The sequence below is a fragment of the Ammospiza nelsoni genome, chromosome 35, assembly GCF_027579445.1.
Source record: "Ammospiza nelsoni isolate bAmmNel1 chromosome 35, bAmmNel1.pri, whole genome shotgun sequence".
Taxonomy (NCBI): domain Eukaryota; kingdom Metazoa; phylum Chordata; class Aves; order Passeriformes; family Passerellidae; genus Ammospiza; species Ammospiza nelsoni.
The window spans coordinates 742,150-764,811 of NC_080667.1; the positions used below are offsets into that span (position 1 = coordinate 742,150).

General features: G+C 55.7%; 1 pseudogene; it reads left to right on the forward strand.

Annotated features, from left to right (window-relative positions):
- The first annotated feature begins 4,690 nt into the window (after nucleotides 1–4,690).
- The window catches only part of LOC132086090 (Fc receptor-like protein 2), a 29,060-nt pseudogene continuing 11,088 nt past the window's right edge, over nucleotides 4,691–22,662 (forward strand).

Here is a 22,662-nt window from a genome sequence, read left to right on the forward strand (position 1 = left end):
TGGCGTGGACACCTCCCACTCCGTCTTTAAGCCAACCCCTCCAGCTGTAGTTGCCACTGTGGTGCAGCTGCAGAGGGAACAGGGTCAGCTCTGTCCCATTTCGGAGCTCCACCAGCTGCTCTTCCTCATGGTGGAAGGACACCCAGGTGACCGGGTTGTTCCATTGGCCCCGGCAGTGCAGTGTCACCCTGTCCCCTTCAAGCAGCGCCCAAGCCAGCACCTGCAGCACCAGCCAGTCTGAGGAACAAGTGGGTCCTGTAACATCATGAGGGCTTGGAGGGGCTCAGATGCACCTCCCAATGGGACGCCCCCATTTGGTCACACCCAGCACACTAGGGGTCCCCAATTCCAATACAGGGACCCCTCCACACTGGGATGCTTTGGGATGTCCCCAGAGCAGGGCACAGGCTCTGGTCACACAGGAGGTGACCCATGGAGCAGAGCCAACCCAGAGCCCTTGGGGACCCCACAGGTGCCAGGCTCGGGACACTCAAACCCTCTCACCATCTGAGACAGTCACGGGGAGGCTGTTTCCACTTCTGGGTCTGGCACACGTGTAGCTGCCACTCTCAGTGACAGTGGTCACGTCTCTCCTGCCCCCAGCGCTGCCCGCCCTTGTACCAGGTGGTGACACCCTGGCAGGTCAGTGTCACCCGGTCCCACAGCACTGCTGGCCTCCAGGGGGGCTCCACCAGGATCTGGGTGGTCTGGGCACCTGTGGGTGACAGGGGACACCAGCCTGCCAGGGCCACCATGGGGCTGGGGACAGCGGGGTGGAGCCATGGCATCCCCCGAGGACTCACCAGCAAGGCCAAGGGTCTGGGCTGGAAGGGAGAAGGAACAGGGCTCAGTGGGGGTGTCACCACACAGACAGCAGCACCCGAGATACAGGGTGTGGTGGGTGTCCCGAAACTGTCCCCATCGGGGCAGCAGTTCTTGTGGGAAAGTGCATGGGGGTGGATCCCAAAAGATTTGGTGAGGCAGATTTTTCTGTGTCGCAGCCACCTGTGCACCACATCCCTGTGGCACAGACAACTTGGGAACAGGGACACTGAAGCCACCCTGGGCTGAGGCAGAACATGGGGACACTGTGGATACCCCAGGCACAAGGACACCATGGACACAGCCCATCCTGGCCCAGGTCAACACCCCCACCAGCTCATGATTCCATCCCCATGATCCCATCCCCATGGCCACATCCTCACCGTTCTTGTCCCCTTCTGTCCCTGCATCCCAGTTCCCTTGTCCCTATCCCCGGAGCTCCCTGAGCCCAAAGGTGCCAGTCCCCACATTCCTGTCCCCATGTCCCCATCCCCGAATTCCTTCCTCCCTGTTCTTGTCCCCAAAGCCACCCTACATCCCTAATTCCACCCAGGTCCACTGTGGGTAACCTGGACTGGCACTGCTGGCTTTGGGGACCTCAGGGGATCCCGCAGCCCCCCTGTGCCCCCTCCCCTCCCCATCCCTGGGGTGTAAGGACCCTGCCCAAGGCACTCACCCCACAGGAGCAGCGCCACCTTCCTGGCCATCCCGGTGTCCCCAGCCATGTGCACTGGCTGTCACTCGCTGCTGTGACCACCGCTCCCCTGGCTGGCGGCTCTTTGAATGAAGGGGAAGGAAGCGAGGTCACATCTCGACCTTATATGTAGGTGGCCCTTGGTGGGGGCAGAGTGGAGACAGGCTGGGCACAGGATGGGGACAAGGCTGCATAGTCTGAGGACATGGTGGGGGATGCTGTTGCCAGGAGTGGGGGGCTCAGGGGATGTGGGGAACCAAGGATGGGTGTCCGGGAGGATAGGGCACCAGGGGAATTGGGGCCTCCATGCCTGGGAGGTTCCAGGGCTGGGGGTGCTGTGGAAACATGTTTCCCAGGGATTTGGGGTCATGGCATGTGAGTGCCAGGGTTGGGGGTGCAGAGGGAAAAGGAGATCCTCAGGAACAGGGGTTCTGGGGGAAGAAGTCACCCATGGGATAGCATGAAGGTAATGGTGCTGCTGGGCAATGGCAGTCCTGGGATGGGGGTCCCCAGGGAGGAGAGACCAAGGCAATGGGGGTCCCATGGTTGGGTTCCCAGGAGAATGGGGGTGCCAGGGATGGGCAATGTCTGGGTGGGCACAGGGATCAAAGCTGCTTCCGGGATTGCCTCAGATTTTGGGGTAACTCAGAACCCAGAACATTCCCCACAGTGCTCATGGCCAGGGGGCCAACTCAAGGTTGTCCTGGGAGGTTCTCGATATCTGCCCAACACACTCCTGGGCTCTTTCCTGTCACTCCCATTTCCTGGCTCAGCGACCTCAGCAAACATGCGATGACCAATTGGCTGAGACAAAAGTACACATCCATAGAATAAAGGCAAGAATCTTTTCCCAGACCATTATTTTCCCAATAAAAAATAAATCAAACTGATAAGGTATAAAATTAGCTGGTTTATAGAATACTTTGTATCATTGCTTTCCCAACAAGTCACTCACAATGAAAACACAAATAACAAAAATGAGATTTTTTTTTCTCCCTGCAGGAGCCCCTTGCTGCATCCAACAGCAGCATTTGCTTGTGGTTACCACAGAGTGCATGGAATCTCCCTGAGTATCCAACAGCTCCATGGCATTGTTCCCTGCCTGCTTGGCAGTAACCCAGCCCCTAAGGAAGCCTTTTGTTGAGCCATATTTAGGAATTCTCCCTGTTTTTCTCATTCCCACCCTGAAACTGGAATGACTTCCCATGGATTCAGCTCCCAAAAGGGGAGAAGTTCTGTCCATCCTTGGGACAGTGCACAGGAATCTGTGGAAATGCCCCTGTGTGCCTCAGGCTCTGATTCCCTGGTAAATCCACTGTAGCCTGACCTGAATTCTCCTGCCTGGACACTCCCTGCTCCTGCTGTGACACCCCTGCTCCCCAGCCCCTCGTGTGCAGCTCCTGCTCAATATTTCCACATTTCCCCCTCTCTTCTGGTGTGCACATCCAGAATGCAAACATTCTTTCTGAGAAGTCCCAAAGGGCTGCAGGTTTTGTTCAAGAAGGAGGGTCCAGGACAGGTTGTTGAGCAGATTGGTGTGGTATTTGCAGTAGCTCTGGCGCTCTCTCAGTCCCTTGGGGACAGGGAAAAAATGATCAATTGCTGCATTTCTGGACTGGTTCCCACACAGCTGCCTTTGCATGGGGAGTTTCCAGCCAGCCATGTTTCCAGCCAGCCCTGCTCTGAAAACCACCAAAGGCCCTCACAGAGCCACTGCTTGGGCTCCCATTTTGGTTTGTGCTTCTTGCAGAGCAGAGCAAACCACAGGCAGGCCTTTTCCACCACAGAATTCTCACCTCTGCAGCAGCTCTAAAGCTGCCAGAATCAAAGCCAAGGGGGCAGGGGGGACCCTCAGGTGCTGGCTGCCACCTGGGGCTGGCCAGAGCAGGGCTGGGCAATGGCCATCCCTGTGCAGTGGGGCTGGGCCATGGCTGGGCCCCATCTTTGCACTGACAAGGTTCCCCAGGATGTGCCACCCCTGGGACAGGCACCCAGCCAGGAATGTGCAGGGACATTTCTGGAACTGCCACCCCCAGGACACCCCATGCCAGGATGTGTCACTCCCTGGACTGGTCCCCCCAGATCACCCCCAGAACAGGGACCTCACAGGGCAGGATCCTCCTGGATGTGCCCTCCCAGGACAGACACTGCTTCCCTTACCCATCTGACTCTCAGCACAAACGGCCTCTTCCTTTTTGTCCAGGAAAAAGAAAATGAAAGTGTTGAGGGGGCGCAGCCCAACACCTCCATCCCCCACAGCCTCCTCACCCTTCACTGCACTCGTTGCTCCCCATTATCCCCCTCCACTGACTGCCTCCAATGCATTCCCTGCTCAGGTGATTCCTTGGATTGCTGAGCCAGGAACTGGGGGTGAGGAGATATGGCATAAAAGTGAGGAAAAAAGGGAAGAAAACAGAAATAAAGAAAGAAAAAATCAAGGGCAGGGGAGGGCACAGAAGCAGAGCTACCCTGGACCCCCATGTGATACCTGCACAGGAAATGAACATGCCAAGAGGGCAGCAGCTGGCCATGGGTCACCTCAAAATCTGAGGCACCCAGGGAAGGAGCTGTGACCCCCATGCCCCCCCAGCCACTGCCCATCCCTGACACCCACATTCATTTGGGACCCCAGTCATGGGAATCTGATTTCCTTTTGTCCCTCCTTCCTTAAGACCCCTTCCCTAGACTGCAGTTCCTCACGATCTCTTGCCCCAAAGAACCCCATCCTGGTAATTCCAGTCCCTGGGAGCCCCATTCCCTTGGGGACATTGATTCCACCAGGGCCCCCCATTCTCACAGGGTTCCCCTTTCCCCTGCCACCCCCATCCCTTGGCCCCCATCCCATGATCACAAATCCCTGGAGGCCACATTGTTCTGGCACCCTCATCCCCAAGTTTGAGTCCATCCATCCACTGGGACCCCCATTCCCATGGGACCCCATCCCTGGGCACCCCATTCCTCTGGACACCCATCCCTGGCTCCCTACACCACCTCAGACTCCAAATTCTGGCCCCACCATATCCCCACCATGTCCCACCATCACCTCCATGTCCCACAGGGTCCCCACCCTGCCCCCATCCTGTCCCCAGCCTGCCCCCACCAAGGGCCACCTACACGTGGGGACAGACATGACCTCGCTTCCTTCCCCTTCATCCAAAGAGCCGCCAGCCAGGGGAGCGGTGGCCACAGCAGCGAGTGACAGCCAGTGCACATGGCTGGGGACACCGGGATGGCCGGGAAGGTGGCGCTGCTCCTGTGGGGTGAGTGCCCCGGGCACGGGCCTGACACCCTGGGGATGGGCCCTGGTGAGGCAGAGACTGGTGGGGAGGGGGCACGGGGGAGCTGCTGGGTCCCCTGAGGTCCCAAAAGGCCGCAGAGCCAGAGCAAGAGGTGACCAGGGCTGTGGGGACAGGAGAAGGGGGACAATAACGGGGGGACAGGGATTTGGGGAACTATCATGGGGCTGGTGGGGGTGACCACTGCAACCACTGCTGAGTCTCCATTTCCGTACGTCCAATGTGTCCCAATGTCCTAACTGAGCAAGGGCTAGCCAATGTGTCTGCCCCCAAGGGGTACATGCCACAATATGACAGTTTATGGACAGGCCTGACACCCAGTCCCTCCCTGCCAATGTCCCTGTGATGCCACCCTCACTGAGCCCTATCCCTTCTCCCTTCCAGCCCAGACCCTTGGCCTTGCTGGTGAGTCCTCGCAGGTGCCATTGCCCCACCCCGCTGTTCCCAGCCCCACGCTGACCCTGGCAGGCTGGTGTCACCTGTCACCCACAGGTGCCCAGACCACCCAGCTCCCTGTGGAGCCCCCCTGGAGGCCGGCGGTGCTGTGGGACCGGGTGACACTCACCTGCAAGGGCTCGGGCACTGCCCAGGCCACCACATGGTACAAGGACGGGCAGCGCTGGGGGCAGCAGGGACCGGACCACTTCACTGTCACCAAGAGTGGCACCTCCTGTGTGACCAGAGCCTGTCCCCAGCACACGGGGACATCCCAGAGCATCTCAGAGCAGATGGACCCCTGTTCTGGATTCAGGGAACCCTGCTGCACTGGATGTGTTCCAATTCGAGGGTCCTTGAGAAAATTGAATGCCACAGGTGTCCTAAGACTCCCATGTTCCACAGCCCGACTGGTGCTGCAGGTGCCGGCGCAGGAGCTGCTGGAGGGGGACACGGTGACACTGCGCTGCTGGCGCTGGGAGAACATGTTGGTCACTGGGGTGCGATTCTACCATGGGGACAAGGAGGTGGGGAGGTCCGTCAATGGGACCGAGCTGTCCCTGTCCCCTCTGCAGCTGAACCACAGTGGCCGCTACAGCTGCGGGGGCCAGGTGGACTCCAAGGTGGCACCGTGGGCGCACTCGGCTTCAGTGACAGTGACAGTGCATGGTGAGCACCCACAGCCGCCACCCTGACACCCTCACAGCCACTCCCCAGGGACTCAGGCTCCCTCCCCTCTCCTTCCCAGAGCTCTTCTCGGTGCCGGTGCTGGAGGGTCCCCCTTATCTTACTGTGGGATGCCCCCTGACTCTCAGCTGCCTCAGCACCCCCATCCCCCTGCGGCCCCGAGCCCCCCTCCTGCACCTGTTCTACCGGGACGGGCAGGTGGTGGGGGGCCCGCATGGGTCCCCACAGCTGCTGATGCCCGCCGTGGGGGTCTCCCACTCAGGGAATTACAGCTGCGAGGTGCAATCTGAGGGTAGGGCCGTGCGGAAGAGCAGCGCCCAGCTCCGCATCACAGTGTGCAGTGAGTGTGGGGATGGGCACGGGGAGCCCCCCCAGCCTCCTCGGGGGCCCCTGCCCTGTCTGGGGATCCCCATAACTACCCGGGTCCCCCATCCTTTCCTGGGTACCTCACCAGATCTCCCAGCCCTATGTGGGTACCCCCATCTTTCCTGTAATCTTTTTCCACATCCCCTCATTCCTGCTGGGGCCACCCTCCGTGTCCCCCCATTCCTCTCTGGGGTCACTTCATCTGTCCCTGATTCAACCTCAGCCCTCTCTGATCTCCCTCCATGGTCCTCAAGTCTCACCATTCCCTCCCTGGTTTTACATACTCTTCCTGGTGTCTCCCCATCTTCCTCTCCAAGTTACTCATCCTTGAGCCCTCCATATTTCGTTGGGGTCCTGTTCCAAGCCCCCCTCCTATCTCTGTGCCTCCTTTTCCTCACTGTGGTCCCACTTGCCCTCTCCCATCCCTCCCCCCCATGGTCTCTCACTGTTCCCTGGTGTCCCCCCATCGAAGGGGTCCCACCCTTGGTGGTGTCCCTGTAAGTGCAGCCCCCTGGGGGACAGGTGGCATGCAGGGAGCGACTGGTGCTGAGCTGTGCAGTGGCTGCGGGTCCCCTGTCCTTCTCCTGGCACCGGGAGGGCTCAGGAGCACTGCTGGGAACCGGCCCCCGCCTGGAGCTGTGCCATGCTGGGGACAATGACAGCGGCCAGTACTGGTGCCGGGCCAGCGACGGGGACAGTGTGGCTGAGAGTGACCCCCTGAATGTCACCGTACTGGGCAAGCAGGACCCTCCGGATGGGCGTGACCCCTCCCATGGTACCCCATCCCACCTCGCCCAGTGCCAGCCCTGTCTGTGTCCCCACAGTGCCCGTGGCCAATGCCACCATCACCCCTGGTCCCCTGTAACACCAGGTGTGTGCAGGTGCCAACGTGACCCTGCGCTGCTCAGTGCAGGTGGGCTCAGCCCCTGTCACCTTCACCTGGCTGCACAATGGGCAGGAGGTGGCCCAGCGTCCCCTCCTGGAGCTCGGGGCTGTCAATGTGGGACATTCGGGCACCTACCAGTGCGTGGCCACCAACCAGCTGGGACAGGATGGGCACCGCATGTTCCGGGCACTCAGCCCAGAGCTGGCCCTGGAGGTGACACCTGGCTCACCCTGGGTCACAGGTAGGGTCACATGGGGTCACCAGGGTGCTCAGTACCCCCAGGGTTCAGGGTCATTTCAGTGTGTCCCCTCTGTCCCCAGCAGTGGCTGTGAATGTCGGGAGGACCCTCCTGTTCCTGCTCCTGCTCCTGGCTGTCATTGGGGGCTGTCACTGGTGGCACCACTGGGGTGGGTGACAATGGCGGGTGGGGTGGGGGTCCTGGAGTTAGGGGAAGCCCCCAGCGTGGGAGCAGAGTTCAGGAATCTGGTGGGAATGAGGGCTGCAGTGGGGATTTGGAGGTCCCATGTGTGGTTGGAGCTGCTGAGGTCCCAGGAAGGTTCAGGGGTCCTGGTGTCCCCACGGTCACCCCCTCTCCCTTTCCCTTGCAGCCACCAGGAAGCCCCAGCACAGGTGAGTGGGGGCCTCTGTCTGGGACTCTCCTTTCCCTCTTCCCAGAAACCACCCAGATCCCCCTCCTTATCCCCCCAGGACCCCCCTGGCGATGGGAGCTGTGTGGACCCACACATTGTGGGCACTGAGTGGGCAGAGGGTGAGTACAGGGGGGGACAGGGACACATCACCCATGGGTATCACTCCCACACAGGTCCTCAAAACTGGTGTCACTCTCACGGCCCCCACGGGTGTCCTTCGGTCCTGCCCCACCTCGGGATCCACAAGTGACCAACGTGGAGCTGTCGGGATCCGACAAGGGATATTGGGACCCCCGTGACTACGAGAGCGTGCTGTGACACTGGGGGCACTTGGGGTCCCTGCCTCAGGGCACTCCCCGTGTGCACCCCCACCCCCCAGATCTTATGTTCCTGTGCCTGGGGGGGGTGGCAATGAGTGGGGGGGTCGGATGTGGGGCTGCCCAGAGCTCCCCATTCCAGTGCTCCCAGTGCTCCCTGTACCCCCAGGGGCTCCCCTTTACCTGCGCCCCCCACCAGTGCCAGGGGGCACAGGAGCCTTGTCCCTCTTATTGGACCCAAAACGCAGCTTTTGATGAAACCGGGGGGTTTTTGTTTGTTCATCTCTGCCTAGTCAGCTCGGCAACGAACAAGGAGGGTCCCGCTCAGGTTGTTGAGCAGATCCTTGTGGGATTCGCAGGATTTTTGGGGCTCCCTCAGTCCTTTGAGAGTCACCCCACAGCACAGCCGCAAACAGCGCCCCCTGCCGGTTTCCAGGGAAACCGCGCCCCCTGCTTTCATGGCAACACACACCCCGTTCTCATAGCAACAGCATCCCATCTCCATGGCAACCATCCCCCGTTCTCATGTCAGCAGCCCCCTTTCCCCACGCCCCTAAGCCCCTCAATCCCATGGCAACAACACCCTTCTGTTCCCATGGCAACAACACCCTTCTATTCCCATGGCAACAGCCCTTTCCCAATTCCCACACCCACAGCCCCCTCATTTCCTCGGCAACAGCCCCCTCCCATTCCCATGCCTAGAGCCCCCCATTCCCACGGAAACAGCCCTCCAGGCTAATGGCACCTGTAGCCCCCATTCCCATGCCCACCTCTCCCCATTCCCATGGTAACAGCCTCTCGGTTTCCATGGCAACCCCCCCTTCCCATGACAACAGCCCTGTTCCCATGGCAACCTCTTGTTCCCAAGCCCACAGCGCATGCCCCGCACTGTCCCCGCCGTTCTGTCTCTCTGACTACATTTTCCATCATCCTCTGCGGCCCGCGGCGCGCTAACGGCGCTGGGCAGCTCCGCGGACTCCATTTCCCATCGTACTCTGCAGTGCAAGCGGGAGGGGCGGGTCCCTACGGCGGCCGTCGTGGGCCAAGTGTCGTGACGCTTGCCGTGCGCGGACGCCAAGGTGGCGGACGAGGAGGGCTAAGCGTGGCCAGAGGCGCGGAACGGGGCTGGGAAGGGACCCCCGGGCGGGCCCCGCGTCGTCCGCATTGTCAAGTCCTAGTCGGGTTACGGCTTTAACGTTCGCGGGCAAGTGAGCGAAGGCGGGTAGTAGCTCAGCATCAACGGCGAGCTGTACGTGCCGCTGCAGCGCGTCAGCGCCGTGCTGGGCGGAGGAGCCGCCGACCGCGCCAGGGTGCGCAAGGGGGACTCGGCATCCTGGAGGTGTGAGCACGGGGGGGCCGCCCAGCCACAGCCCCCCAGCAGCCGGGCCCGGGAACGCGCCCCACACACACGGGCAGTCCCGCGGGTGCGGGAATGGGGATCCTAAGGGGGCCATGAAGGGGCTGGGGGCCATGAGGGGGCTGTGGGGGCCATGGGGGGGCTCTGAGGAGCCCGGGCTGAGGGGACACGGAGCCCTTGGTGCGGTGTTGGGATGCTGAGGGGCTCTGCAGGGCCTTGGGTGAGAGGGTCATGAGGGGGATTGGGACCCCCGGCCATTGGGAGGTTTTGGGGGGTCGTGAGGGGGTTGAGGATCATGTGATGAGAAGGGACTGAGACCCGCAGCCCTTGCTGGGGGTTTGGGGGGATCCTGAGGGGGCTGAGCGCCCTTTGGTGAGGTTTGGGGGTGTTGGGAGTTCTGAGGGTCTCCTGGTGAGGGTGTGACTGGGGAGCAGGGGAAGCCCCCAACCCTTGGTGGGGATTTGGGGGTCCTGAGGGGGCTGAGGGTTCCCTGGTGAGGATGTCGTGAGAAGGGGTTGAGACCCCCGGCCCTTGAAGGAGATCTGGGAGTCCTGAGGAGGCACCAAGGGGGCAGAAGATCCCTTGGTGAGGTTTAGAGGGTCCAAAAGGGGGGTCTTGAGGGGGCTGAGGGTGCCTTGCTGAGGGTGTCATGAGCCCTCAGCCTTTGAGGGGAATTTGGGGTGTTCTTATGGGGGTGCTGAGCCCAGACTGAGCCCCACAACCCTCGCTGGGGGTTTTGGGTGGGAGTCTTACAGGAGAACCCTTGGATTTCATTGTGGGGACCCTCCTGAGGAGGTTGGGAGGGAATTTTTTAGGGATAAACCCCTTGGATTTCAATGTAGAGACTCCTAGAAAGGGCAGAGGGTGTTTTTAGGGATAAATCCCTCAAATTTCAGTGTGAGGACCATCCTGGGGAGGGCAAAGGAGCATTTTTAGGGATAAACCCCTTGGATTCCAACCTGTAGACGCTTCCTTCCCATTCCTGGCTCTTGTGTTTTCCAGCTGCTGCTTTTTCACACCCAAAATTGTAACTTTGCCCCAGAAAACACCTTCCCATGGGAATATTCCTGCTGTGTGGAAACTCATCTTCCTTTCCCCCAAAAAAGTCCTTAAACTTTGTGGCTGAAATCCCTCAAACCCCAGCGTGGGGTTCGGTTTTCAGGGATCCCTCCAGATCCTCCCACTGTCGCACTTCACTCCGGGTCCTTGAAGTCCAATTACTGAATAATTCCAGGGATTTCCGAGCTGCAGGAATGTTTTGCTGCCAGCCTGGAAGTCCAAGGGGTGTGAGGAGCTGTCAGGACCTGCCCGTGGCCAGCGAATCCCGCAGAAATCCCAGCTGGGATTTGGCTCTGTCCCAGCTGACCCAGATTCCCGATTCTTTGATTTTTCCATTCAGGAGAAGTGCTGGGAGCAGGAGAAATTCTGTACCTGGATGTGCCAATTGGGGGAGCAGCGTTCCCAGGCTGAGGGGGGAGGGTTTTGTGGGCACTGGGATGAAATTTTCCCTCATTTTTGAGCGTTTTGGGGAACATTTAAAAAGCTGAGTTTGGCATGAGAGACAGGTATGGAGCTTGGTGCTGGAATTTTGGGTTTCAGTGGCCGGTCCCAGGTGAGCACTGGGGGATGGTGTGTGAAATAATTAAGCCCTGGGGTTAATGATGGTTAATGAGGGTTTGCTTGTGGTCTCCCAATCCTGGTATCCCTATGGGAGGTGGAAGGATTGGGAATTTCCTCTTGGTTTATCCAATTATTTCCTGGGAGCAGTGGCTTTAATTTGTCCCTCTGTCCTGTAGGGCTGTCAGGTTGGCTCTTGCCCTATTCCAGTATTTATGTATCCCAATATTCAATTTTCCAATATTTATGTATCCCAACATTTCAATATTCCAGTATTCCCGTATCCCAATATTTCCATAATCCAGTGTTTCTGCATTCCCGTACTTCAATTTCCCAACTACCCTGTTTTCCAATATTTCAATATTCCAGTATTCCAATTTTCCAATAGCCTTGCATCCCAGTATTTCAATATTCCTATATTTCAGTATTCCTGTGTACCAATAATTCAAGATTCCAATATTTCAGTATTCCTGTGTTCCAATATTTCAATATTCCAATATTTTAATATTCCTGTATTTCAGTTTTTTTAGTAATCCTGTGTTCCAATATTTCAATATTCCTATATTTCAATATTACAGTTTTTGATATTCCAATATTTCTCTATTTCAATATCCCAGTATTCCAACACTGCTTTATTCCTATTTCCCTATATTCCAATATACCAATATTCCTATAACTCAATGTCCCCATATTCCAATATCCCTGTTTTTCAATATTCCAAGATTACCCAGTTCCCACAGCCTGGCATTCCCATCTTTTTCTGCAGAAACCACCCCAAAATTCCCGAGTCCCATCCCTGTTCTGGCAGCATGAAAGTCCCCTCATTTTCCTCAGCTCTGTGAAAATCCCAACTCCTGGAATTCCTGGAGGAGGAAACAATAACCCAGGAGTCCCAAAATAGCTCTGATTTCCCTTCCTTTCACAGGAGCAGCGGGATTGGGGTGGGAAATCCGCTCTCCCAGCCATCCCGGTTCCTCCAGAGGAAACTCCCCAAAATCCAGGCCCTGGAGCTCGGGAGGAGCTGCCTGGGTGGATTTGGGATGTTCAGGGTGTTGATTCCATGCAGGATTTCCTTCCCACCTTGTGGAATTCCTAGCAGACAGGCCCCGAGGAAGGGAATTTTTGGGGAGGAAGAGCCTGAGCGAGGAGGTTGTTCTGCTCCTGAGGGATTCCTGCTGGGATTTATGGGGGATATTTGGGATGTGGACACTCACCCGTGGTTCTGGCACTCCACAGCTCATCCCTATCCTGGAAAACCCTGGAGATCACCCATCCAAGTGTGTTTTCCATGAAAAGCCCATTCTTTCCCATCCTTATCCAACACCAACGGATGCTCCAGGTCCTTTTTCCATCCTTCCCTCCCAGATCCAGCATCCAGCTCCTCCCTGTGCCTTTCCCAGGCTCTGGAATGCTCTGGAATCTACAGGGACAGACAATGGGAGCTAATTGAGCTCTTGAGTAACGCCCGGAATGTCGATCATCACCAATCCACATGGAAGAGAATCTCTGGAGCTGTTTGAGGACAGGATGGAGGAAAAAGGGATTTATCCCTAACACTGAGTGGGAAAAGGGCCGGACTTAGGTGGGGTGGGCAGGGCTGGGGCATCCTGGATCCCACCAGACTCATTCCTGCTGCAGGGAAACCTCTGGAACAGGTGCAGCACAGGGAAGGTGTCAGGTTTTGATGGAATGAACTCCCGAATCAGCATCTTCCCAACATTCATGCGTGAGGCCAAAGGCTTTTCCCTCGGGAGGTTGGACTGTCCCTCTCTCTGTGGGCTCAATTTCCATTTTATGGGATGGGAGAAGCCGGCTCTGCCTTGGAAAGGTCTGGAATGGTCTCTGCACTGCAGTGGGAGCTGTTGGCTCAGCACATTGCCAGTATTCTGCTCACCAAAGGCGCTGCTGGGAATTCACCCCAGGAACAGGCAGTGGGAATTTCCTTGTCCAGAGGCTTTGAGGGGTCTTTAACCTTAGAAAATTTAAGAAATGGATTGGAAGTGGAAGCTAAAATCCCTTTGATCACCAGCTGATTTCCCATTCTTCTCTTTCCCCTTTTCCCCTTTTCTACCCCTTTTCCCCCTCTTTTGTCTCCCCTCTCTTTCCCTTCCCTCTGGAATTTCTCAGATCCTTCATGCACCCCATCCATTCCCAGGGGTCTCCATCTCCAGGATGCTCCTTGCCCAGTTCCTCACAGTGAATTCCCCTGACAGACCCCAAGTCAGGGAATTTTCCCAAATCCTGGTGGAAAATTACTCAATCCCTGTCAGAACAGGAACCCCGGAATGTTTTTCGTGTCATGGGGCCCTTGCTTATCCATGTTGGCCTGATGGGAATTCTGCTTCATCCTCACGCTTTGCCAGCAGCTCTGCTCTTCTCAATGGAAGATTGCCAGATTCCAGGATCTCCCAGCCTTTGCCAACAGCTCCGTTTTTCCCAATAGAAAAATTCCAGATCCCGGCCCAGCTGGTGGATGAGATGTTTTCCACACTGCCTCCATTATATCCAGGGAATGTCGCACTGGGCTGGGGAGTTTCTTCCCAGCTCGCTGGAAAAGGGGTGGGATAGGAATTCCATGAGAAATCCAATCTCCAGCTTCCACCCATTGAATCCAAAGCTTTTCACATGGTAATTTCACATGGAATGAAGGAAAAAGAGGCTCTTCCATCCTGTAGTGGGAAATGCAACAACCTCCTTCTCCAGGTGAAACCCCTTCCACATTCCCAAAAAAAGGGATTTATCAGAGGAAGTTGCTCCTGGAATGCTGCTGGGAATGGCTCTCCTCAGTTTCCCATCCAGCTCTAAAGCTGCCAGAATCAAAGCCAAGGGGTCGGGGGGGACCCTCAGGTGCTGGCTGCCACCTGGGGCTGGGCAGAGCAGGGCTGGGCAATGGCCATCCCTGTGCAGTGCGGCTGGGCCATGGCTGGGCCCCACCCTTGGATGGCCACCCCAACAACATCAGCCACTCCGCAATACACACCACTGTCTCAACAACATCACAATAGTTAATCAACAATATAATAATAATGTAATATCAATTCGTATAATATCCAGCAAAAGTCAACTTCCATTAACTTATTTCTCACCATATATACCAGTAAAGAACTGTTATTCCTGTTCCCACATCTTTGCCTAAAAGCCCTGTAATTTCAAAGTTATAATAGTTCAGGGAGAAAGGGGTCGTATTTTCCATTGCAAGGGAGGTTCCCATCTTGTTCAGCTTCCTTGACAGAGTTGAACAAAGAAACACCATTTCTGCCAGTTTAACCAAAGAGCTGCATTTTTGTCCCAGGAGCAGGGAACCAGGTCCTGTGCCCCCTTGGAACTGGGATGGGCACCAGTAAGCCAATTTAGTGGGTGCACTGGGAGGGGGATGGCAGGGCCACTAAGCACATGGGGGTTAAGAGGGACAAATCTGATTTTGATTTGTATCACAACATATGCTACATATGAAGTGAAAAATGACTCTGTGGGTTGTCCATGTGCTTGGAGCCCTGTCCCTGGTGAGGCTTCACACAACAGAGAATCAGGGGAGAGAAACCTTCAGTGATCGGGCTGTAAGTGTGTGCTAGGGGAAGCAATGAGAGAAGTAAAGAATGATGCAAACAATTCCTATCTCATTTACTGCTCCTGTGTTGTTCACAAGTGGAATGTGTTGTGGAAGATTGTTTACCTGAAGGGAATTGGTGATTGGATTCTGGTGTGAGTGTTTTGATTCACTGACCAGTTGAATCCAGGTTTGTGTGTGTGGGGACTGTCGGCTGACAGTCATGAGATTGTGTGCTGTGGAGTGCAGTTGAGTGCTTGGCAGATTCAGTTTAGATGTAATGTAATATAATATAGAATAATACAGTATAATAGTGTAATTATTTAGCCTTCTGAAAAGATGGAGTCAGATGCATCATTCCTCCTGGACGTTGGGCAAAAATATCACTGATACTCCCCCCCCGCCTCAACTTTTCCTTCGGATGGTCCTTCTTCTATGTCTGCACCTGTTTCTCTCTGCTTTGCTGCTTCCCCGAGGCAGCTCATTCCTGCTCATCCTGGACGTTCCTTCATTGTTCCCCAATGGAGCGGATGCTGCCTGCACCCACCCGCCGCCTCTGCCGCGTTTCCCGTGCTGTCCACAGCACCGAGCCTGCTGCACCTGCCCACCGCAGCCCCAGCCCGCGGCAGCCAGCCCAGAGCCACCAGTGCCGCAGCACCAGCCCGCAGCCAGCCCGCAGCAGCCAGCCTGCAGCCATCGCTCGCCAATGCCAGAGACACGCAGGTGCCGTCCTTGGAAATCACGCCCAGCCACTCACAAAAGCCATGTGGGCTCGCCCTGGCTTGCAGCACACACACTCCTGCCCAGCTGATGCTCACAGAGTGCCCAGGCTCCTGGTGGTAATGCTGTCCCTGTCTTCTGTTTCTCTATCCTTTTCCCTTTCTACTCCCTTCTATCCCCCTTTGGTACGAACGCTTATCCTCCTTTTTCAATAAACAGTTCTCAGATATAATATTGCCACTTTTGTGCTTCATTTTCATCTGAGAAACCTTTCAGCAAGAATCCTCCCCGACTCCCCCTTTTGTAGCGGGATGGGACAGGGGTAGTGGGAGGGGGAATGGGGAAGCCCTGTGTGTACTGCAAGCACTGTGAGGAGAGAATGGGGCAGTCTCTGAGGGTACTTGGGCACTTGGATGGGGCTGGGGAGCCCCTGCAGGTACCAGCTAAGAGATGGGGGAGCCCTTGGGAGTAGCGGGAGAGGAAATGGGGAGCGCAGAGTGCCCTGTGTAGCCTTCCCCTGACTCATGACCAACCTCCCTTGGAAGGATGGGCAACCACAGGAGCCATGGAAGGAGCACCCCCAGTGTCACCCAGTGCCTCCCGCTTCCCAGAGCATCAAAATTTTTGGTGTAGATTGTCATAGATGTCACTGGGTTCCTATGGTTGCCTTTGCAGCTACATGTACGTCACCGGAGGACCATCCATCGAGGGTGCCAGGGGGTTTGGTGGGGCCCTGTGGGAATAAAGGACTGTGTGGAAGGGGATGGGAGGTGCGTGGGGTTTGGGAAAAAAGGGGGAGTGTGGTTTGAGCCCCCCACTCCCCTTTCCTGGTGCTTCCTGGCAGCTGAAAAGGAAAGAGGGAAGGGGTGATTGAGGAGTTCCCAGGGCCCTGACCCCTCTCAGGAATCCTGTACCACCACAGGATCCTCAATTCTCCTCAGGACCTCCAAGCATCCCTGAAGCCCCCAAGAATCAATGAACCTTCCCAGTGGCCCCAAACAAATCACCCTAAAGAACCCAAAGCCCAGAAGGGACAGAGACCAACTTAAACACCCCCAGGGCCCCTGAAAGAACCCCTAACGTCCCTGCAGGACCCTCCAGCACCTCCTCAAACCCTACAGCACCCCCAGACAAAGGCACAGTTGTGGGTCTGTGGGTCATTTCCTATGGTTCCCTAATTCTGGGGCCCTCTACAGCTCCCTAGGATCCCTGTCCCCACATTGTCACCCACCCACACTGTGCTACCAGTGCCAGGCCACAATGACACACACGAGCAGGAGTAGGAAGAAAAGAGCCCAACCGACCCCTGCGGCCACTGCAACAAACAGAGGGGGACACATCAGAGTCACCCATCAACCCAGGGGTCCTGCAACCCCGAATGACCCTGTGTGACCCTACCTTTGTCCCTGTGTCCCCACGGTGTCACCTCCAGGACCAGCTCAGGGCTGAGTGCCCGGAACACCTGATGCCCGTCCTGTCCGAGCTGGTTGGTGGCTACGCACTGGTAGGTGCCCGAATGTCCCACATCGACAGCTCCAAGCTCCAGGAGGGGACCCCAGGCCACGTCCTGCCGGTTGTGCAGCCAGGTGAAGGTGACAGGGGCTGAGCCCACCTGCACCGAGCAGCGCAGGGTCATGTTGTCACCTGCACGCACCTGGTGTGACAGGGGACCGGGGGTGATGGTGGCATTGGCCACAGGCACTGTGGGGACACAGACAGGGCTGAGGGCACAAGGAGGGGCTAGAATGTGGTGGGGGGGGGTTAGGGAAAAAGAGAATGAGTGTGATGGGGGATGTTGGGGATGGGGTCACACCATGCAGGCATGAGGGGACACAGGGCAGAGGCAGGGGGACCCAAGAAAGGTGTCTGGGGGACATGCAGGTCCTCAGACAGGGCACCCAAGCAGGCTGTGGGGGCTCCCCGTGCCCATCCCCGCTCTCACTGTGCACCGTGACGTGGAGCCAGGCTCTGCTCTTCCGCATGCCCCCCCCCCTCAGTGCGCACCTGGCAGCTGTAATTCCCCAAGTGGGAGACTCCCACAGCGGGCACCAGCAGCTGCAGGGTTCCCTGTGGGCCCCCCACCATTTGCCCATCCCGGTATTACACATGCAGGAGGGGGGCTCGGGGTTCCAGTGGGCTGGGGGTGCTGAGGCAGCTGAGAGTCAGGGGAGACCCCTGTATGGGTTCAGGGGGACCCTCCAGCACCAGCACTTGGACATGCTCAGGGGAGGAGTTGGGGGACTGTGGGAATGGTGACCCCGAGTCCCTGGCAAGGGGCTGTCGGGCTGTTGGGGTGGCAGCTGTGAGGTGCTCACCATGCACTGTCACTGTCACCAGCACTGAGTCCTCCCATCCCTGTGATACCCCATAGTTCACCCAGACCTTGCAGTGGTAGCAGCCGCTGTGGTTCAGCTGCAGATGGGACAGGGACAGCTCGGTCCCATTGTAGAGCCCCCCCCAGGTCCGTCTCCTCATGGTAGAAAAGCACCAAAGTGACCGACTTCTCCTGCCTGTACCGGCAGCGCAGTGTCAGCGTTTTCCCCTCCAGCAGTGCGCGCGCTGGCACCTTCAGCACCAGCTGGTCTGTGGAAAAGCGGGGTGCCGTCACATCACAGGGGTCTAGAGGGTCCTGATGTCACCGGGAGCCTCATATTAGGTCACAGCCAGCACACCAGGTTTCCCCAATTTAAACACAAGGGTCCCACCTCACTGGGATGCTCTGGGATGTCCCTGTGTGTAGGGCATGGGCTCTGGTCACACCACAGAGTGACCCATGGAGTGGAGCCCACAAGGGTCCCCGGGGTTCCCGTGGGTGTCAGGCTGGGGACACAAACCACCCTCACCGTCTGAGACGTTCATGGGGAGGCTGAGCCCAGTGCCAGGTCTTTCACACATGTAGGTGCCTCTCTCAGTGACAGTGAAGTTGTTGCCTCCCTCCTTCTCCCAGCGCTGCCTCTCCTTGTACCATGTGGTGTCACCAGCAGTCCCCAAGCCCTGGCAGGTCAGTGTCACCCGGTCCCACAGCACCGCCGGCCTCCAGGGGGGCTCCACAGGGAGCTGGGTGGTCTGGGCACCTGTGGGTGACAGGGGACACCAGCCTGCCAGGGCCAGTGTGGGGCTGGGGACAGTGGGGTAGGGTCATGGCATCCCCTGAGGACTCACCAGCAAGGCTGAGGGTCTGGGCTGGAAGGGAGAAGGGACAGGGCTGGGTGAGGGTCATGGGGACACTGTGGGCATCCCATGTTTGCACTGGCCACTTCCATCGGTTCCAAAGCACCTGTCCCCATGGCCATAAACCCATGGCCCTTTGCCCATGATCCCATTCCAATGGAACCTGTCCTCCCGGCCCATCCCCATGCTACGTGACCCTTGTCCCTGTCCCTGCATCCCTGTTCCCCTGTCCCTGTCCCCACAGTCCCCAAGCCTAAAGGCTCCTTCTGCCACATACTTTTCCCCACATCTCCAACCCCACTGTTCCTGTCCCCACATCCCAGTTCCCCTGTTTCTTTCCCTAAAGCCACCCTAAATCTCTGGCCACACTGAGCTCCATGCCCTGCTCTGCCTCGTCTGCCATTGGGGACCTCAGGGGACCTCACAGCCCTCCTGTGCCCCCTCCCCACCAGTCTCTGCCTCACCAGGGCCCATCCCCAGGGTGTCAGGCCCGTGCCCGGGGCACTCACCCCACAGGAGCAGCGCCACCTTCCCGGCCATCCCGGTGTCCCCAGCCATGTGCACTGGCTGTCACTCGCTTCTGTGGCCACCGCTCCCTTGGCTGGCGCCTCTTCGGATGAAGGGGAAGGAAGTGAGGTCATGTCTGTCCCCATGTGTAGGTGGCCCTTGGTGGGGGCAGGGTGGGAACAGGATGGGGGAAGGGTGGGGACCTTGTGGGACATGGGGGTGATGGTGGGACATGGTGGGGACATTATGTTGCCAGAATTTGGAGGCTGAGGTGGTATAGGGAGCCAGGGATGGGTGTCCAGGGGAATGGGGTGCCCAGGGATGGGGTCCCAGGTAAATTGGGGGTCCCAAGGGTTGGCTGGACTCAGACTTGGGCATGAGGGTCCAAAAACAACATGGCCTCCAGGGACTTCTGGTTATGAGATGGGGGCCATGGCATGGGGGTGCTAGTGGAAAGGGGGGCCCTGTGAGAATGGGGGCCCTGAGGAAATCAAGGTCCCCAAGGGAAGGGGTGTCCCAGGAAGTGGAATTACTGGATGGGGTTCCTTGGGGTTGGAGATCCTGGGGAACTGCAGTCTAGGGATGGGGGTCCCAGGGAATGGGGGACTGAAGGAAATTGGGTCCCAAGGTTGGGGTCCCAGAGGAATGGGTGTGTCAGGGATGGGGAGTGCATGGGGGCGCACAGGGGTCAGAGCTTCTTCCCTGGGTGTCTCAGATTTTGGGATGATGCAAGGCCCCACAAAATCACCCCTGGTTTGTTAGTTTCCTGGCCAGGCATAGCACGGTGGTCCTGGGTACCTCTGCCTCTCCGTCCTCCCCTGCCCTGGAATTTTTCCTCTCTTTTTTCTATTTTTTCCTTATTCTCCTCAGTTTTTGCCACATTCCCTCACCCCCAGTTCCTGGCTCAGCAATCCTGCGGTGCACCTGAGCAGGGAAGGGGTTTGGGAGACGCAGGGGAGGGCGGATAAAGGGCAACAGGGGTTGCAGGGAAGGGTGAGGAGGATTTGAGGAACGGAGGTGTTGGGCTGTGCTCCCTCAACACTTTGACTTTCTTCATCCTGGATGAGAGGGAAGAGGCCATTTGTGCTGAGAGTCAGCAGGCCTATAGCATAGATCACAAGGTTCCTCAGCCACGGTCCAAGTCCTAGGCCTTTAAGCCATTCGTCAATTCTTAAACCATCTTCTTCCTTAAGTTTGTGAAGTCCCTGTTGCAATTCTTTTATCTTAGTGTGAATGGACACCGAATGATCAGACAGATTCATGCAACATATTCCCTCAAACTCTTCACATCCATGCCCTTGTGCTAAGAGCAAAAAATCTACAGCAGCTCTATTCTGCAAAACAGCATGGTTAACACTTTGCACATCTGCAGTTAACATGTCTAGAATTTGTGATGTCTTGTTCAGCTCATCCCTTGCCCAGCATCCTAATTGTTTTGCTAAATTCATGGCTTTATTGGCAGATCCTCCTGGCAAGATAGTTGAAACCACCACCTGTTTGAATGTGCCCCAAAACCGTGGATCTCCTATCTTGCTGCAGTCTAAGTCATGTATGCTACGTTTTTGCCTGTTAGAATTTTGACTCAACTGCATTAGCAAGGACACATTAGGGTGAAACAGTGACAATTTTCCCAAATAACAGGGTCCACCCTGTGGTTTAGCTGGTATACCATTCCACGCCCTGTCTCCACAAATCAAAAATATTCCTGTGGGTAATTTCATTGGTGCTGTGATATTTGTGCTGTTACATTGACTGTAATGCTGTGGAGAGAATTCACTCACATTCAGGGATGAATCTAGGGTGGCCCATGTTTCTTTAGGTTGGTTTAAATTCTGAGCACCCAAAAGTCTGAAGCTAAACCATCCACCAGCTGTAGTGTTAGATACGCTGGCATTTGTACTTCCAAAAAGATCCAATTCCTCAGGAGGAGAATGCAAAGAGGTGTTAAGTGATTGGATTAGTAAGCATTGACGATAGCCATCACTCTGACCTGCAGTATACCCTTGTTGTACTGGCAATGTGATGTTTGACGTGTTAGACATACATAAGGTTTGGTTGTTTATCCAACTGCAAAATTCTCCAGGAGACCATACTGGAAGTCCCACCAGGCATGTTCGAAATGGGTTAGTGACTCCTCCAAGACTAAGACAAAGTGATGATTGGTTAGTTTGATTAGCAAGTGTCACCCATCAATTTTCCCTTGGTTGACTAAAGTGTGTTATTCCTACTGCTTCACTTGCTACAGCATTGAGCAGTATAACAAGAACAAACCTCATTTTTCTTTCTGCTTGCTTTGCTTCTCCCTTTCTTCCTTCTGCTTGCGTTGTTTTTCCTTTCTTCGCTGTCTTTTCCCTGGTTTGTTAGATTTTCTATTGTAAGGCTGAGTTAATTTTTGAATATACTGATCTAATTCTAAATCAGCATCCTTGCTCACAGGTATAGCATGAGGTAAGTTTGAAGGCAAATCAGCTTTACAGCGAGCTGCTATGATGCGTGAGGCTTTAGTAATTTCAAATATTCTAAGGTTTTCCTGCAACTTCCACCTAAGATATGCTATAACCACTTGTTCTGCACTCTCAAAAAGCTGTAATCCTGTCCGTCCTGGCAGGCCAGTACTTTGTTCAAGAGCTCTAACCCAGAAATAATTTCGAATCCACTTTCCAGAACAAGGGTTACACCATAAATAATCTACTGACCTCTGTGAATACCAATAAACCTGATTACAATCTGCACAATGCAAAGCTACCCATGTATAGCATTTATCATTATCCCTTTTGCAAACATAACAAGGAAGTGAATATAAGTAAGGACCAGTATAAAAGTCTGGTTCTTCAACCCAAAGCAACCAATTCAATGGTGGTGATCACAAAGCCTCTTCTGCCTTTTTACTGTATGAGGCTAACAGCTCAAGGTCTCTCTTTAACACAAGACATATCTTATTTCGTAATCGTACTTCTTGTTCGTTATCCTCCTCAACAACTATATCTTCCCGAGGGTCCCACAACTGTAAAAGTGTTCTAATCATAGAAAATTAATTAGCAATCACTGATACCCTTATTCAAATGAGACCATCCCCCTTTTTGCCTTCTTTTTCTTATCTGTCTTTAATCTTGCTGCTCCTGATTTCACTGGTCCTGCCACTTGCAAACTCAATTTTTGCAATTTGTCAATGCAGCAATCTAATGCTCTATCAGGATCCCCTTTGAAGGGTCCTACAATTGAATGCTGTGTTAAAGGCACTAATTTCCTACAGCTTATAGAAACTATACGTGATTTACTTTGAACCTTAATTCTATTTACAATACATTGTACTTCCCATCGATAATAAGCAAGAATTTTCTGTTCAGGAGACTCATAAAGATTTAAAGCTATATATGCATTTTGCCCTGTTTGTCTCCTTAATTCATCTTGCCAACTTTTACCCCACGTGTGCTCGTGTTCACAAGTATGACACCACAAATCCCACAATAATGATTGTTCTATCCAAAAAGTTCTTTCACAACTCCCACAACGTAGGGCTATCCAGGCAGCACAATGTGGATTGTGACAGTCAAGGCAATGTAGTTTTGCTGGATTCGTTAAATGAAAAG